Source organism: Henckelia pumila, chromosome 4 (genome assembly GCF_033568475.1).
Source record: "Henckelia pumila isolate YLH828 chromosome 4, ASM3356847v2, whole genome shotgun sequence".
Taxonomy (NCBI): Eukaryota; Viridiplantae; Streptophyta; class Magnoliopsida; order Lamiales; family Gesneriaceae; genus Henckelia; species Henckelia pumila.
In genome coordinates, this window is record NC_133123.1 from 114,572,540 (window position 1) to 114,587,897 (window position 15,358).

The window sequence follows — 15,358 nt, forward strand, 5'->3', positions numbered from 1 at the left end:
TCGGAGGCATATTGTTCTGAACTATATTGGAACAGTTCTCCGTTAAGCTTACCAATGTGTGCTCTTATAATTTCCTCCTGTTGGAGAGAATCTCCTTCAAAAACTTTGCATAACTGGGCAGTTGCATCAAGACATCGACAAAAAGAATATTGATATGCAACTTTTTGAACACCTCAAGGAACTTTGAAAATTGGGTGTCAATCCTTCCTTTCTTGAATGCTGCAGGGAAAAGGGGTGAAATAACAATATTTGACTGTGCTATGGGTGGTCGTGTTGGGTCAGATAACTTAACTTTTGATGTTTCAGGTTCTCCACCATCCCGGTTCTCTTTTGGTTCGGTCACCTTGGTCTCTAACTTCTTCCCACTTCGCAGCTCAATTTCCTTGACTTGCTCCTTCGGATTTGTCTCAGTGTCACTTGGTAAGGTCCCTGGATCTCGACTTGATATCATCATTTCTAGATGCCCTATTTGATTTTCCAAACCTCTTATAGATGCATCTTGGTTTTGAATTCTTGTTTCAGTGGATGATATGAACTTTTTCATCATTTGCTCATGGCTTGACTTCTTCTCTTGAGGTTGTTTTCCATGATTCTGATTCCCATATGGCCGATTATTATGTCCAACCCATGAAAATTATGGGTGTTGCCTCCACCCCGGAGCATATGTATTCGAATATGGGTCATTCTTAGGGAGATTTTGAATTTATAGATGGTTCACTGGTGCTCCGTCTGGTGCATAGAAGGGATTCTCTGTTTGACAATATTTAGTGAAATTTTCACCTACACATGTATCACAGAACACCTCTTGAATGTTCATCGCAGAATTTCCTACACTCAAACTATCAATATTCTTATTCATAGCCTCCAACTGAGCTGCCATTGAAGTGAACACGTCTACTTGATGGATTCCCACAGATTTCTGTAATGAATATATTCCTCTCAGATTGAGAATGGTAGCTGTTAGAAGTCATTTTCTCAAATAATTCATACTCATCTTCTGGTGATTTACGCATGAGATTTCCACCTGCGGCTGCATCTAAAATGTGCAATTAGCATGCAATAGACTATAGTAAAAAGTTTGTACCACAAGCCAGTCGGGCAATTTATGATTTGGGCATCTTCTCAACAATTCCTTGTAACACTCACATGTCTCATATAGTGATTCTTGTTCACCTTGAGCAAAAGTGGTGATTTCGGTTCTCAGTTTCATCGACTTTGAGGGATGGAAATACTTGGTGAGAAATTCTTTTGCCAAATCGTCACATGTTGTGATAGAACCTGCAGGTAAATTATTTAGCCATGCTTTATCCTTATCTCTCAATGAAAAAGGGAATAAACGCAAACGAATAGCTTCATCATAAACTCCCTGTTGCTTGAAAGTATCACAAATTTCTAGGAAATTCGTAATGTGATCATTTGGATCGTCAATTGCGGTTCTGCTGAATTGGACTGAGTTTTGGATCATCTGGATTATGGTCGGATTTATCTCAAAATGGTTTTATACCACGGTTGGTCTAATGATTCTTGGCCTAAAATCCTCGATAGATGGTAATGCACAATCCATCATGGATCTGTAGGCAGGTTGTGCATCAGCGTCTCTGCCACCTCCATTGATATGCAGTGGTTCGTTCTCTGCCATCGCTTCTCTTTGTTGTCTTTTTCTCCTATGAAAAGTTCTCTCGATTTCAGGATCAAAGGGTACGAGTTCCGAGTTGGAAGCTTGTAGCATGCACGATAGGATGTTCCTGTGGTTTCAAAATTTAAGTATGAGAATAGAAATCAAATTTGTCTAAAGAAAAATGTATAAGATAAATTAAAGTGATAAACAGTTCCCAGCAACGGCGCCAAAAACTTGTTCGAGCAAATACTACCACGGAAATCAGTACAAATATATGTCAATTTAGCTCGAATGTATCGCAAGTGCATGAGTTAAGTAAAAGTATAATGGATGAGAATACGAGTATCGTCCATAGAGACTGTATCACACAATAAATTGCTTATATAAATTCTCTAACAAAGTTCACGAAGAATTTGAGAAGTTTTTATGATTAAAATAATTAAATAAACCAACAATGATTGAATAACACAAAATTTAACGCTAGAATAAATTCAGGAAGTTTATATAATAATGAAGTTTGTTGAAATGTCGGTTAACCTATCCCGTAATTGGTTTGGATGATTAAACTTCAAATTATAATCTCACTTTTGACAAGATTTCCTAAGCTATCAACACTCTCTCTCGAGATATGTCAACCTAATTCAATTTAATTAAATAATCAAATGTCTTTGATTATTTATCATTACTGATTGCATGAAACTCTATGAAATCTCATAACTTTCGACCTATTGGACTATAGCTATCAACATGTACTCAACACCATATATCTATGCGAGATGTAAGTCCACGGATTGTGTCACTCGTTCTAATTATGAATCCACCTTTCAATGTCATACATAAAATATAAATTTATGAAAAAGTTAGCTACGCTTCAACATATAAAAGAAATACAATAACACAATCAAGTGTTCATAGAATAGAAGAAATAATTGGTCCAAATCTCAATCACACATGCGTGTCTCGGGACAGGATCCCCTAAATTCCAACAAAGAGTAAAGTTTAGCTACTGAAATTCATCATAAAATTCAACCAAAACAATTTTTTCCCAAAAGAAATAGCAATAGACTATTGAAAGAAATAAAAATTCAGAAAAAGCTGCGAAGTCTCGAGTCTTCTTCGCTTGCCTCCCTCAGTTCTTTAGCTGCCTATCCTTGGTTTTTCTGTGTTTTCTTATCTCATCTCTTTTGCTTCTCAAATATTTTATCTAAGGCCCTAGAGTCCACACTTTTCATCCTTCATTTTTGAAATTCCGCCAAAAGATTCGTTTCCTCACCTTGGACGCGCTCGAGCACGAAACTCTCTGACTTTGGCTGTAGAAATTTCTTCACGCACGCTCGAGGGGGAAAAACCTGCAGCTCGAGCGCCAAACTCTCTGTATCAGCTTTAAACTTGGTCCTCAAACGCGCTCGAGCAGGTAAAACCTGCAACTCGAGCGCGATACTCTCAGTCCAACATCGAAAATTCTCTCTTTGCGCGCTCGAGCGGGTAAAACCTGCTGCTCGAGCGCGAAACTTTCTGTTCAACATCGAAAATTTGTCATAATACCTACAGTTTAACCAAAACTCAAGGAGTAAACAAAATGCATGAATAACGGAATAATCAAACACGAATGATCCTAACTACATAAAGTACCATGCAAAATGGACTCAAATATCACAAAAAAATAAACAGAAATGACACTTATAAAAAACCTTGATGTTGAACTGGCTCACTGGATTCTCCTATCTCTACTGGTCCAGTCAAATCCACAAAAACTTTTGTCATTTCATATTGGACATCAGATAAAACCTAATGCTCTGTCAATGGATGTTCATATTGCTCACCATGGTAGTCCACTACAAGAAAAACGGCTAAAGACAACGCTTTTTCCGCATCCCCAAAAAAGCGTTGTCGTAACCAGTGTTGTAAAAGACCATGCTCAAAGACAACACAGAAAAAGCGTTGTCTTTTCTGAAAAAAAAAACGCTTAAAAAGCGTTGTTGTATCTAAAAAAGACAACGCTTAAAAGCGTTGTTTTTTATAAAAAGTGTTGTCGTTTCTGGAAAAGACAACGCTTTCTAAGCGTCGTTGTATCTGAAAAAGACAACGCTTAAAAAAGAGTTGTCTTTTCTGGTAAAGACAACGCTTAAGTTCAAATAAAAAACAAAAAAAAAAATTAATTCACAAATTTTCAATATTATAAATCACTCAAAATTCAAAAATTTGTAAAATAAAATTTAATATAGTCTTCAAATATTATAAATCATTCAAATATAAAAATAATCGAATTCTAAATTAATGAACACTAGGAAAAAAAACTATGCATTAATCTCAAAAAACTTTGATTCCTTCATTCAGCACATGTTAGCGTCCCAAGCTTTCATAAAAGCCGCAACAATCTCTTTTCCTTTAATTTATATCTCCATACTGTAAATTATTAAAAATAAAAACAAACATAAAACAAATATGAATAGATTAAAATGAAAAGTAAAAGCAAACACATATTTATCAGTAAAGAACATGAACTACGAATGACGAAAATATCACTAAGCGATTGGAATTATCAAATGAACTACGAATTACGAAATTATCACTAAGCGATTGAAATTATCAAGTTGTGATCCATTTAATTAAGGAATGTTGAAATAGCTTCTTTCCAGATACAAGATTTAAAAATAATGACTTTGTTACTCAATTATTTAATGAGTGATAAAATTTGTATACCTCCAGTAATAGCCATCAAGGTTCCTCCAGTTAGTCCAGCAACACCGATGACACCTCCACGTTTCCATGCACTTAGCCACGAGCTTTCTGGTGATCACGTTTCCAATCATGTACAACAGATTATTGAAACATAGCTTCTACTCACAAATTCATTTCTGTCATTCAACTTAAATTTAAAATTACATGCAAATAGCTATTGACGCCCCTGTTTTAGAGACTCCTAGAAATATCATAAATAAAACAATTAGCAATATTCATGAGGATGAATCAACACAAGAAAAATGAATAAAATAAATTACATCATGCAATCAAAATACAATATACAACCGAAAAACAAGAAAAGGAACACAAAATCATCTTCAAAACTGTAAACCAATTGCATCAAAACATGCAGAAGATTACTGAATTAACAAAACCGAAGCTAAAGATGCATATAGAAGCATGCTGCCAAGAATGTATTCCATTTTCATATGCATAAATAATAGACACAAACACTAAAAAATCAATCTCAAACAAAATATAAAACACAAACATCTTCAGTTTATATGCACAGGAGATTAGCTACTGCTTCCATTTCCATTTGCATAAAGAATAGACATAAACACTGAAAATCAATGATTAACAAAATATCAAACACAAAAGGCAGAGCCACATAATCTGGCCTTATCTGGTCAACTTTATTATTTGTACCTTCTTATGCTTAATATGAGTGAAGGTATCTTTGTGCCCCTCCAATATCCTGCACATGAAGCCATGAGATGCTATGTGAACATGAAACAGTAACTAATAATCATATTAAATGCTGAAACGAATGACAATGGATTCGGTTAGATACTTGATGGAATCCTTGATGAGCTCAAAAGACCCTGAATTTATAAAGACAGCTTCTGATACATTGATGGTTTCGGTGCAAACATCTCCTGAATAACAAGACACTACAAATTTCAAAACATAAACTGAATAGTACAAAAGCATTGGGTTATAAAATTTGCAAGCTCCATGAGAAATCAAATTATAAAATATGAATCAGAATTGACAATATTAAAAATTAGCGATATTGTTAGCAAAGTTTTGTTTCATAATCGTCCCACTATAATTTCACTTGTCCAAACATGCGACAATGATATTCAAAACTAAGTAAGATTAATGTAGTTTTAGCCATCAGGGTATAGCACGGTGGTCCATGGATGTAGGCACTCGTGAATCGTGATTGATGACATAAATCCTATATTATATTTTCGGTTCCAGTGAAGCCTGAAAATACTACTCTGTATCCTCCCAATTCCCATCAAGAATCGTGTCCTCAAAATATTTCATATCAAAGAAACAAACTGTCTTCTGCTCAAGCCTATTTCGATAACGGATGCAGAGTAAGTTACAATGGTAATAGAAATAGTAGTAAAGTGTAAGAGAAGCTAGATTAGGAGACCTTGACGTATCGGTTGGAGCCATGACAATGCCTACAGCTTCTGGTACCATCACCTTGAAACCAATATTTAGCAAGAAAGAAATAGGTGAAAAACGAGCAGGTTTCGAAATTAAATGAAGATCAAAAAATGTTGATATTTCTCACTGCACGTAGTCGAAGTTACAGGTAACTGTAGCGATCATGTTACTTTGTGTTGATCATAATATTGACCAGTAAGCTACTGAAACGACGAAAATGATCGCATGATAAAACTAGATGCTAAGTGTAATAATGTTAGTCGAAGATTCCGAGAAATGGATATGACAGTGATCACCTGGTAGGTGTATTGGGTGTGCAGATCAACTTAAGACATGAAGCAGCTCTGGGAAGGATGCATCTACAAAATCTTAAAAGAGTTCAATGAGCAAAAACTAACTTATAAACTCACACCCTTTAGTCTGAAGAAATGTAAATTGCCGTATTTGTGTCGATTTGTTACCCTCTCTAGTAGCAGTTTGACTTTAAATCAAACTTTTTCCAACTAACGATGGCAAGCTCAAGAAAGAAAAGTAGCAAAAAACTTACATGGATCCATCCGATGGGGAGAAGGGACTCTTCATTTCGACCTCGTTCATAGTCTGGCACTATAAAGTAACAATAAACTAAGTAAAAGTTTGGAAAAGGCAACACACTGTGTTTAACTAAGCAACCATGAATAGTTTCATTCTTAAAGAGGAACCACATGGGAAAGGAAAAAAAACGAAAGACGAACAACACGAAAAGCTTCAAATTGTTACAGAATTGGAGGTAGACTCTTGTTTCGGGATTATTAGATTCGTCACATAAAAAATTCCAGACTCCTGCATCATCCATAACATTTTTTTATACCATCTTAAAAAACCTCATCACTATCAAATATTCTGGTAACCTCACTTTTGTATAAAAAAACAAAGGAGCTTATAACTCACAAGAAAGGCACCAAGAACTCCACATGTTTCAAGATTCTTGCTGGTGTTGTCGCTTGCAAGGTCAAGAAAATCCTCCATCAGCCGTGCTGACTGATTACCGTTTACATGTATCAAGCATTCATAGAATCATTAAGTCATTTACAAATTCCTGGATTCGATTTTCGACGTAAAAGAGTGATCATGTAGCTTTTAACTTACCATATGGATGTCTTTCAGATGTTTTGATCTGGTTGATTACTAGAAGAATACTGCGAGTGATCATCTGTTGCATCGCCTCCATGATTCGTGAAACTTCGGGAGCACCTGGAAGAGGCTGCAAAAATGAGATTCCGGGAGCCGGAAATGACTTCGTGACAACACGCACGTCCTGAAACAGAGTTAATCAGCCATGAAAAAGTATAAAAAAATGTGTGCTGATTATTATTTGTAGCAAAAACTTAAGGAAAATCACTTATTGTTGAAAGAAACATAACATCTGGAGTGGAATTGCCTTCAGAACAACATCCAACTGGATTTCTTCAAAGCAAAACAACCATTTTTCGCAATTTGATTTTCATCAAGATTACCAATATGAATTAATAAACAAAGTTAAAAAATGCAACACCTCAATCTACAGCAATACACCATGAGACGAGAGAGTATAAAAAAACCCATAATTAAGCAACACTCGAATATCATCAGAGCCAAACGATTTCTCGCTATATCGAGTATTCAAGATCTCATAAACGTGGAAAAAATTGATTCTTTTTTCACACAAAAAAAATATAAAAGCTGGGTTCAAGCAAAAAGTGAATACAAGAATCACAAATTCAATAATCAAAGATTCACCCAACAGCTGAAACAATACAAAACATGTTTTGCAAATCCAAACATCGGAAAAGCAAGAAATCCATGCTCATCATGAAGAAAAAACCCCCGTAATTTCAAGTAAGTTAAGAAAGACACACCATTTCCATCTAAAGATTGTGGAGGAGAAGACAGGAACACAATCACCAAAAACGCCTAAAATCAGAAGAGTTTCAAGTAAAATACCTCTAAGCAACAATGGAGATGTCGAGTGAAATCTCGTCAACAACAAAAGCTACAAGAAATCAATACTTTCAAGGTATTCACCTGAAGAGTAGTTCAAGGAAGTGAAGATGTTCGACGAAAGCGTAGCAGTAGATGCGAGGTGGGCTTCTCATCCCAACGGCCCGAACGGGTACAGCATATGCGAGGTGGGCTTGTCGGAGATCACTTGAAAGACCAGCAAAAATCGAGAGAAAAAGGAGAAAGCAGATTTTGAATTGAAAGAGTGAAAAAGGAGAAAGAGATCGGAAAAGAAAATTGAGAAGGGGTTTGGGGATTTTGGGGATCTGAGAAGTAAATAATATTATTTATTTAAAGTTTTATTTTAAATAAAAATAATAGTTCCTCTACAACACTTTTTAAAAAGTGTTGTTATAATAGGAAAAAAAAACCCTAATAGACAACACTTTTAAAAGCGTTGTCTTTGACCTAAAAAAACTCTTATAGACAACGCTTTTTAAAAAAGCGTTTGTCTTTGATTAATAAAAAATATATAACGACAACACTTTTCCCTAAAAGCGTTGTCTTTTAAAAAAAGACAACACTTTTCACTAAAAGCGTTGTCTTTTAAGTGTTGTGTTTGTGCATTTTTGTTGTAGTGGTCCCTCACTTTGTATGACTGTTGTATCCCATCTCTTACTATTTAATAAAGGCTAAGGGTTAGAAAGAAACTGTTTTGTACGTTTGGTATGGCTCAATAAATTATTTTTATTAAAAAATAAGAAAAAACAAAACAAAACCTACACTTCCTAATACCATCACTTCGTGTCGCCTAAATCAAAGAACAGAACCATCTCCTCCCTCCTCACATCGTGGCTGCCTCACATCGTGGCTGACATCATGGAAGAAGAAAACTATGAACAAGGATCGGTTTGTACCTTCCACTTCGGCAAAACCACCTCTATTTTCTACAAACCCCTTATTTTCAAATTACATCGTATTCTCAATCGAAGCCGCTAAAATCATACGAACAACGGATTGGAAAATCTACTACCAAGCACGCTCCAAAGAACCTGGTACTTGATTTATGAAATTGATAATTTACAGCTTTTTGTTTCTGTGTATGATGAATCTTTTTCAAAGCTTCAGGTCCTACACTCTTACTTTATGATAATTTTTTTGGAGTAAAATCCGTTGTATCATTTGAAAAATTTAAGTGCTTGCAGCTTCCAAGGTTTACAGGTCACTTAAATCTTCATTTTGTTTGCGTGTCTCTGAGATTGTAAGTGCTTTGAGATTTATATGGTTAATTGTTTGTGATTTCAGATTTATATGGGTTCTTGGTTCTCATACATAATGGGTCACGAGAAAATCTGTTCTTTTTGTTTCTGGAATAAAAAAAATTATTTATTAATGGTTCCTGATCATACATTTTAGTGGGTTCCTATTTTCGATTCATAATAGGTCACGAGATGTAGTGACCCTTACCCAGATCACCTACTAAACAGAACTTAGGCATGCAATTAACTTAATAAAACAGATATCAGAATAAAACTGCGGAAACCAATAACATTATACAATCCCAAGAAAAGGAATCTGTAATTATCCAATAATATACAACCAAATCGAATAGCTGTATAAACCCAAACAACAGTAATAAAGCCTAGACGAAGCTCCAGCTGGCCAACCACTGACTAGCCCCTCCTGGATCCACCCTCCTCGTCTAATCGCAAACCTGCCCCATGGAATAGGGTGTCCAGAAAATACAAAGCACGAGACGTGAGCATAAAACGCTCAGTGCGAGAGTATGAGTATACATGCATGCAAAGTGAACTCCCTATAGACTCGAGGTCAAGGATCAGATAACAGAGACAGACCGGGCCCTGGTATGTAGCACGCTGTGCCGTCGCTTCAGGAGGTGGCTCCCATACCGAGATAACCGTGGAAACACCGGACCCAAATCGATGGAAGTTCATCCACTAACAGGATAGGGTACAACCCTACTAACAGACATCTCGAAGGAGATACAGCAAGATGCAAATGAATGCAGCATAATATCATGGCATATAAATCATGCAGTCATATAATACATGCATACTCAGTCAGGATATCTCGAACAGTACTTTCGTACCTCAAATACCAGGTAGGCACTACCAGCTCTAAGTCCAAGCCTAAAGTCCGCCTACACAGCGAAATGATACCACTATCATCAAAGTGCTCTAAAAGCCTTAACTAAGCTATTGCATACTCCTAAATATTTATAGGAAGCAAAAGCTATACCTTCGTCCGTCGTTAGCCCTTTGATGTCGATGCCTCCAGAACTTGGGCACAACTCCGCTACGACTACCGAACGCCTCTCCGACCTCCGGACCAAGCCTAAGAAGACTAGAACAGCTCGAATATGACTACAAATAGGGAGGAAATCCGGAATTGGCAAGGAGAAATGAAGTCTCGGCCTTCTATTTATAGACAACGATCGGAGCCTCCGATCCTCGATCGGAACGTCCGAACCTGGATCGGAACGTCCGATCCTGCCATCGGAGCTTCCGAAGATCCTGATCTGCCACATGTCAAAATATCACTTGATGACTCCGGATAGGGGTGATCGGAGCCTCCGGTCCTGATCGGAGCTTCCGATCCAGCCACACGTCATGGATGACGTAATATCATCGGTGCCTCCGATCCTCATCGGAGCTTCCGATCCCGATCGGAGCTTCCGATCGTCCCTTCAGAGCTTTCGATCCGTCCAATCCCCAATTTATTTAATTAGCATTAATCCTTTAATTACTCAATTAGGGTTCGGGCTACTACATTCTCCCCCACTTAAGATATTTCGTCCTCGAAATCAGATCTTAAGTACCGAATGCAAAAACAGAAATCAGAAACATTCTTTATTCAAACAAACGTTTACAGAGTTTGCAACTGAATACAACTTAAAGAATGAAATCAAAACAACTCAGGATGGTCTTTACGCATCCTGTCCTCAAGCTCCCAAGTAGCTTCCTCAGTGCCTCGGCGCTGCCACTGAACTAAAACCAAAGGAATGACTTTGTTTCGTAAAACCTTATCCTTAAAATCAAGGATGCGAAGAGGTTTCTCAACATAAGTCAAATCCTTGTCTACCTGAACCTCAGACCGCTGCAGAATATGAGATTCATCCGTCACATACCGTCGCAACAGAGATACGTGGAACACGTCGTGAATACTGGATAGATGCGGTGGCAAAGCTAGTCGATAAGCCAAATCGCCAATACTCTCCAAGATCTCAAACGGACCGATAAATCTGGGAGACAACTTGCCCTTAAGGCCAAATCTGAGAATCTTCCGGAAAGGTGACACTCTCAGAAACACTTTCTCCCCGACCTCGAACTGCAAAGGCCTACGCTTGATATTAGCATAGCTGGCCTGACGATCCTGTGCAGTCTTAATCCGTTTCTTGATTTGATCAACAATGTCTATCGCCTGCTAGATAAACTCCGGTCCCTCAGCCTATCTCTCCCCCACTTCTTCCCAGAAGAGTGGAGTACGACAACGTCGCCCATACAATGCTTCAAAAGGTGTCATCCCAATACTAGTGTGATAGCTGTTGTTGTAAGCGAACTCGATCAACGGCAAATGATCCTGCCAGGCTGAACCAAAATCCATGACGCACGCTCTAAGCATATCCTCTAACGTACGGATAGTGCGCTCTGACTGACCATCAGTCTCTGGATGATAGGCTGTACTCAAACTGAGAGTAGTACCCATCGCACGCTGAACACTCCCCCAGAATCTAGAAGTAAACCTGGGGTCCCGATCGCTGACAATGCTTACAGGCACTCCATGAAGTCGAACGATCTCCTGAATGTACAACCGAGCCATACGATCCACATTGTACTCCCGGCTACAGGCAATGAAATGCGCTGACTTGGTGAGTCGGTCCACCACAACCCAGATAGCATCACAGTTCCTTGGGGATACCGGCAAATGGGTCACAAAGTCCATAGTGATAAACTTCCATTTCCATTCAGGAATAGGCAGACTGTGAAGTAATCCTCCAGGTCGTCGGTGCTCTGCCTTGACCTGTTGACACACCAAACATCTGGAAACAAACTGATAAACACTGCGTTTCATTCCCTTCCACCAGAAACGAGTACGTAGATCCTTGTACATCTTGTTGCTCCCAGGATGAATACTCAACTTAGTGCGATGTGCCTGAGATAAAATCTCCTCTCGCAACTCTTCATCCTGTGGAATCACAAGCCTACCAGACAAACACAGAAATCCGTCTGACTGATAATGAAATCCAGACGAGCTACCCTCGTTAGCTAGACGAGCTAAACGCTGGGTCTTCGAATCAGACATCTGAGCATCTCGGATCCGCGAATACAAAGCTGGCTCAGATAATATCGCAAACATCTGGATACTCTGCATACCTTTCTTATGCTTGAAGGTATAACCTGAAGTACAACAGTCACTGATCGCACTAGACATCGAACAAGTCTGAAGTGCGGATAGTCGCACCTTGCGACTCAAAGCATCAGCGGTGAGATTAGCAGCTCCCGGATGGTACTTAATCTCGCAATCATAGTCCTTAAGCAAGTCCATCCAACGTCTCTGCCTCATGTTCAACTCCGCCTGAGTGAACAAATACTTGAGACTCTTATGGTCGGTGAAGATCTCAAATTTCTCGCCATACAGATAATGACGCCAGATCTTCAAAGCGAACACAATGGCTGCTAACTCCAAATCATGAACTGGGTAGTTGTCCTCGTGAAGCTTCAGCTGTCTAGAAGCGTATGCGATCACATGCCCATTCTGAGTCAGGACACAACCTAACCCCTGAAGAGAAGCATCCGTGTAAACTACATACCCTCCAGATCCTGACGGTAATGCTAACACCGGCGCAGAAGTCAATCGCCGTCGAAGCTCACGGAAATTCTCCTCACACTCGGAGGACCACTCGAAATCCACACCCTTGCGGGTAAGCTGCGTCAACGGTCGAGCTAATTGAGAGAAATTCAGAATGAAGCGACGATAATACCCTGCTAGACCCAGAAAACTACGGATCTCAGCAACTGTCGTCGGACGCGACCAATTAAGTACCGCTTCAATCTTGCTTGGATCAACAGAAATCCCCTCCCTGGATATGATATGGCCAAGAAAAACCACTCTATCCATCCAGAACTCACACTTTCTCAGCTTGGCGTACAATTGCTCATCTCGAAGAGTCTGTAGTACCAACCGCAAGTGAGAAACATGCTCTTCCGTATTACGCGAATACACCAAGATGTCGTCAATGAAGACCACGAAAAACTTGTCCAAATACTCCCTGAAGACACGGTTCATCAGATCCATGAATATAGCCGGCGCATTGGTCAAACCAAATGGCATCACTAGGAACTCGTAATGCCCATAGCGAGTACGGAATGCAGTCTTGGCTACGTCCTGATCACGGACTCTCAACTGATGATACCCAGATCTCAAGTCAATCTTGGAGTAAACTGATGTGCCCTGCAGCTGGTCAAACAAGTCATCAATGCGAGGCAACGGATACTTGTTCTTCACAGTCACTCGATTCAGCTGCCGATAGTTAATGCACAGCCGCATCGACCCATCCTTCTTCTTCACGAAGAGAACAGGAGCTCCCCAAGGAGATACACTAGGACGAATGTACCCCTTGTCCAAAAGATCCTGTAGCTGATTCTTCAACTCACGCATCTCTGACGGAGCCAGACGATACGGTGCTCTAGAAATAGGCGAAGTACCCGGCATCAACTCTATGCCAAACTCGACTTCCCTAGCAGGAGGAAAACCCGGAATCTCATCAGGAAACACATCTGGAAATTCATCCACAACAGGAATGCTCTCTATCCCAATACTCTCAGCGGACAAATCAACTGCATAGATAAGGTAGCCTTCCCCGCCAGACTCTAGAGCTCGACAGGCTCTCAAAGCTGATACCAAAGGCATCGGGGGTCGCGCTCCCTCACCATAGAAAAACCAACTCTCACTCCCTTCCGGATGAAAGCGTACTAATCTCTGATAGCAGTCCACTGAAGCTCGATAGGTAGTCAGCACATCTATTCCCAGAATGCAATCAAAGTCGTCCATCGCCAGGACCATGAGATTCGCTAACAGAATGTTCCCTTCGAACTCTAAAGGGCAACCCATCACTAGACGCTTAGCCAAAGCAGATTGGCCCGTCGGAGTAGAAACAGACATCACTACGTCTAGTGCAATGCATGGTAACTTATGCCTCTTAACAAAACGTGCAGAAATGAAGGAATGAGATGCACCAGTGTCAATAAGTACAAGAGCAGGTATACCATAAAGCATAAATGTACCTGCGATGACTTTCTCATTCTCCTCCACAACCTGATCATGTCTCAGGGCAAACACCTGGCCAGAAGCTCGTGGCCTCAAATGAGAACTCCCAGCAGACTGTCCCTGCGACCTCTGCTGTACGGTAGCCTGAGAACCCGATCCTGTACCAAAACCAGAACCACCTCCCCCAGACAGTGGACAATCCCTCCGGATATGACCAGTCTCTCCACAACGGAAACAAGCTCCAGAAGCTCTGCGGCACTTTTCGGATGGATGGTTCTTCCCACAGTGATCACACTTGTCCTTCTTACCGAAACGGACAACACCTCCCGAACCAGAGGAAGAAGTAGACCCGGACTTCTTGAATGACTGGGCACGGGGGGCCAAAGAACTAGCAGGTCTCGACTAAGAGAAAGACCTGTTCCGCCGAATGCTGTCCTCCGCCTGGTGACAACGGCTCACCAAACCCTCGTAGGACATGTCGTCACCAACCGCCACACGGTCATGGATCTCAGGGTTAAGGCCCTGAAGGAACAGATTATACTTCATCTCTGAGCTATCAGCAATCTCGGGGCAGTAGGATAGCAGATCAAAGAACCTCTGCTGATACTCATCGATAGACATAGTTCCCTGTCGCAGACTCAGTAGCTCGCCTGCCTTCGACTGTCGGAGTGCAGGAGGAAAATACCGCTTTTGGAAAGCTGTGCGAAACTCGGCCCAGGTGGCCACTCCTCTCGCCGCAACAAAAGGTGCAGAAGTAAACCTCCACCACCTGCGCGCGTGCCCATCCAGAAGATAGCCAAGGGTCTCCACCTTCTGCTCATCGGTGCATTGGAAAGTCTGAAAAGTCGTTTCCATGCGGTCTAACCAGTTCTCCGCATCCTCCGGAGACTCACCTCCAACTAAGGGCTTAGGACCCATAGCTAAGAATCGACGCACAGTGAAACGCTCATCGTCATGGTGACGATGACGCCGTTCTCGACGAGGCTCCCGGTCGGCATCACCCCAACGCCCACCAATACTGCCATGAGAACTCTGGTCGTCACGATTTGACATCTACAAAAATACCTCAAGATGAGACTAAATCCCAAGAAATCTTTTGCATGCTCTGATACCATAAATGTAGTGACCCTTACCCAGATCACCTACTAAACAGAACTTAGGCATGCAATTAACTTAATAAAACAGATATCAGAATAAAACTGCGGAAACCAATAACATTATACAATCCCAAGAAAAGGAATCTGTAATTATCCAATAATATACAACCAAATCGAATAGCTGTATAAACCCAAACAACAGTAATAAAGCCTAGACGAAGCTCCAGCTGGCCAACCACTGACTAGC

The 15,358-nt window shown here is 40.2% G+C and overlaps 1 non-coding gene and 1 pseudogene across 1 annotated transcript; one reads left to right on the top strand and one right to left on the bottom strand.

Annotated features, from left to right (window-relative positions):
* The first annotated feature begins 1,100 nt into the window (after nt 1-1,100).
* On the top strand, nt 1,101-1,207 carry LOC140870165 (small nucleolar RNA R71). The gene has a single exon (XR_012147140.1). It is a non-coding gene; the product is annotated as a small nucleolar RNA R71 (small nucleolar RNA).
* Nucleotides 1,208-3,169: 1,962 nt separating this feature from the next.
* On the bottom strand, nt 3,170-8,040 carry LOC140861109 (AMSH-like ubiquitin thioesterase 2; annotated as a pseudogene).
* Nucleotides 8,041-15,358: the final 7,318 nt, after the last annotated feature.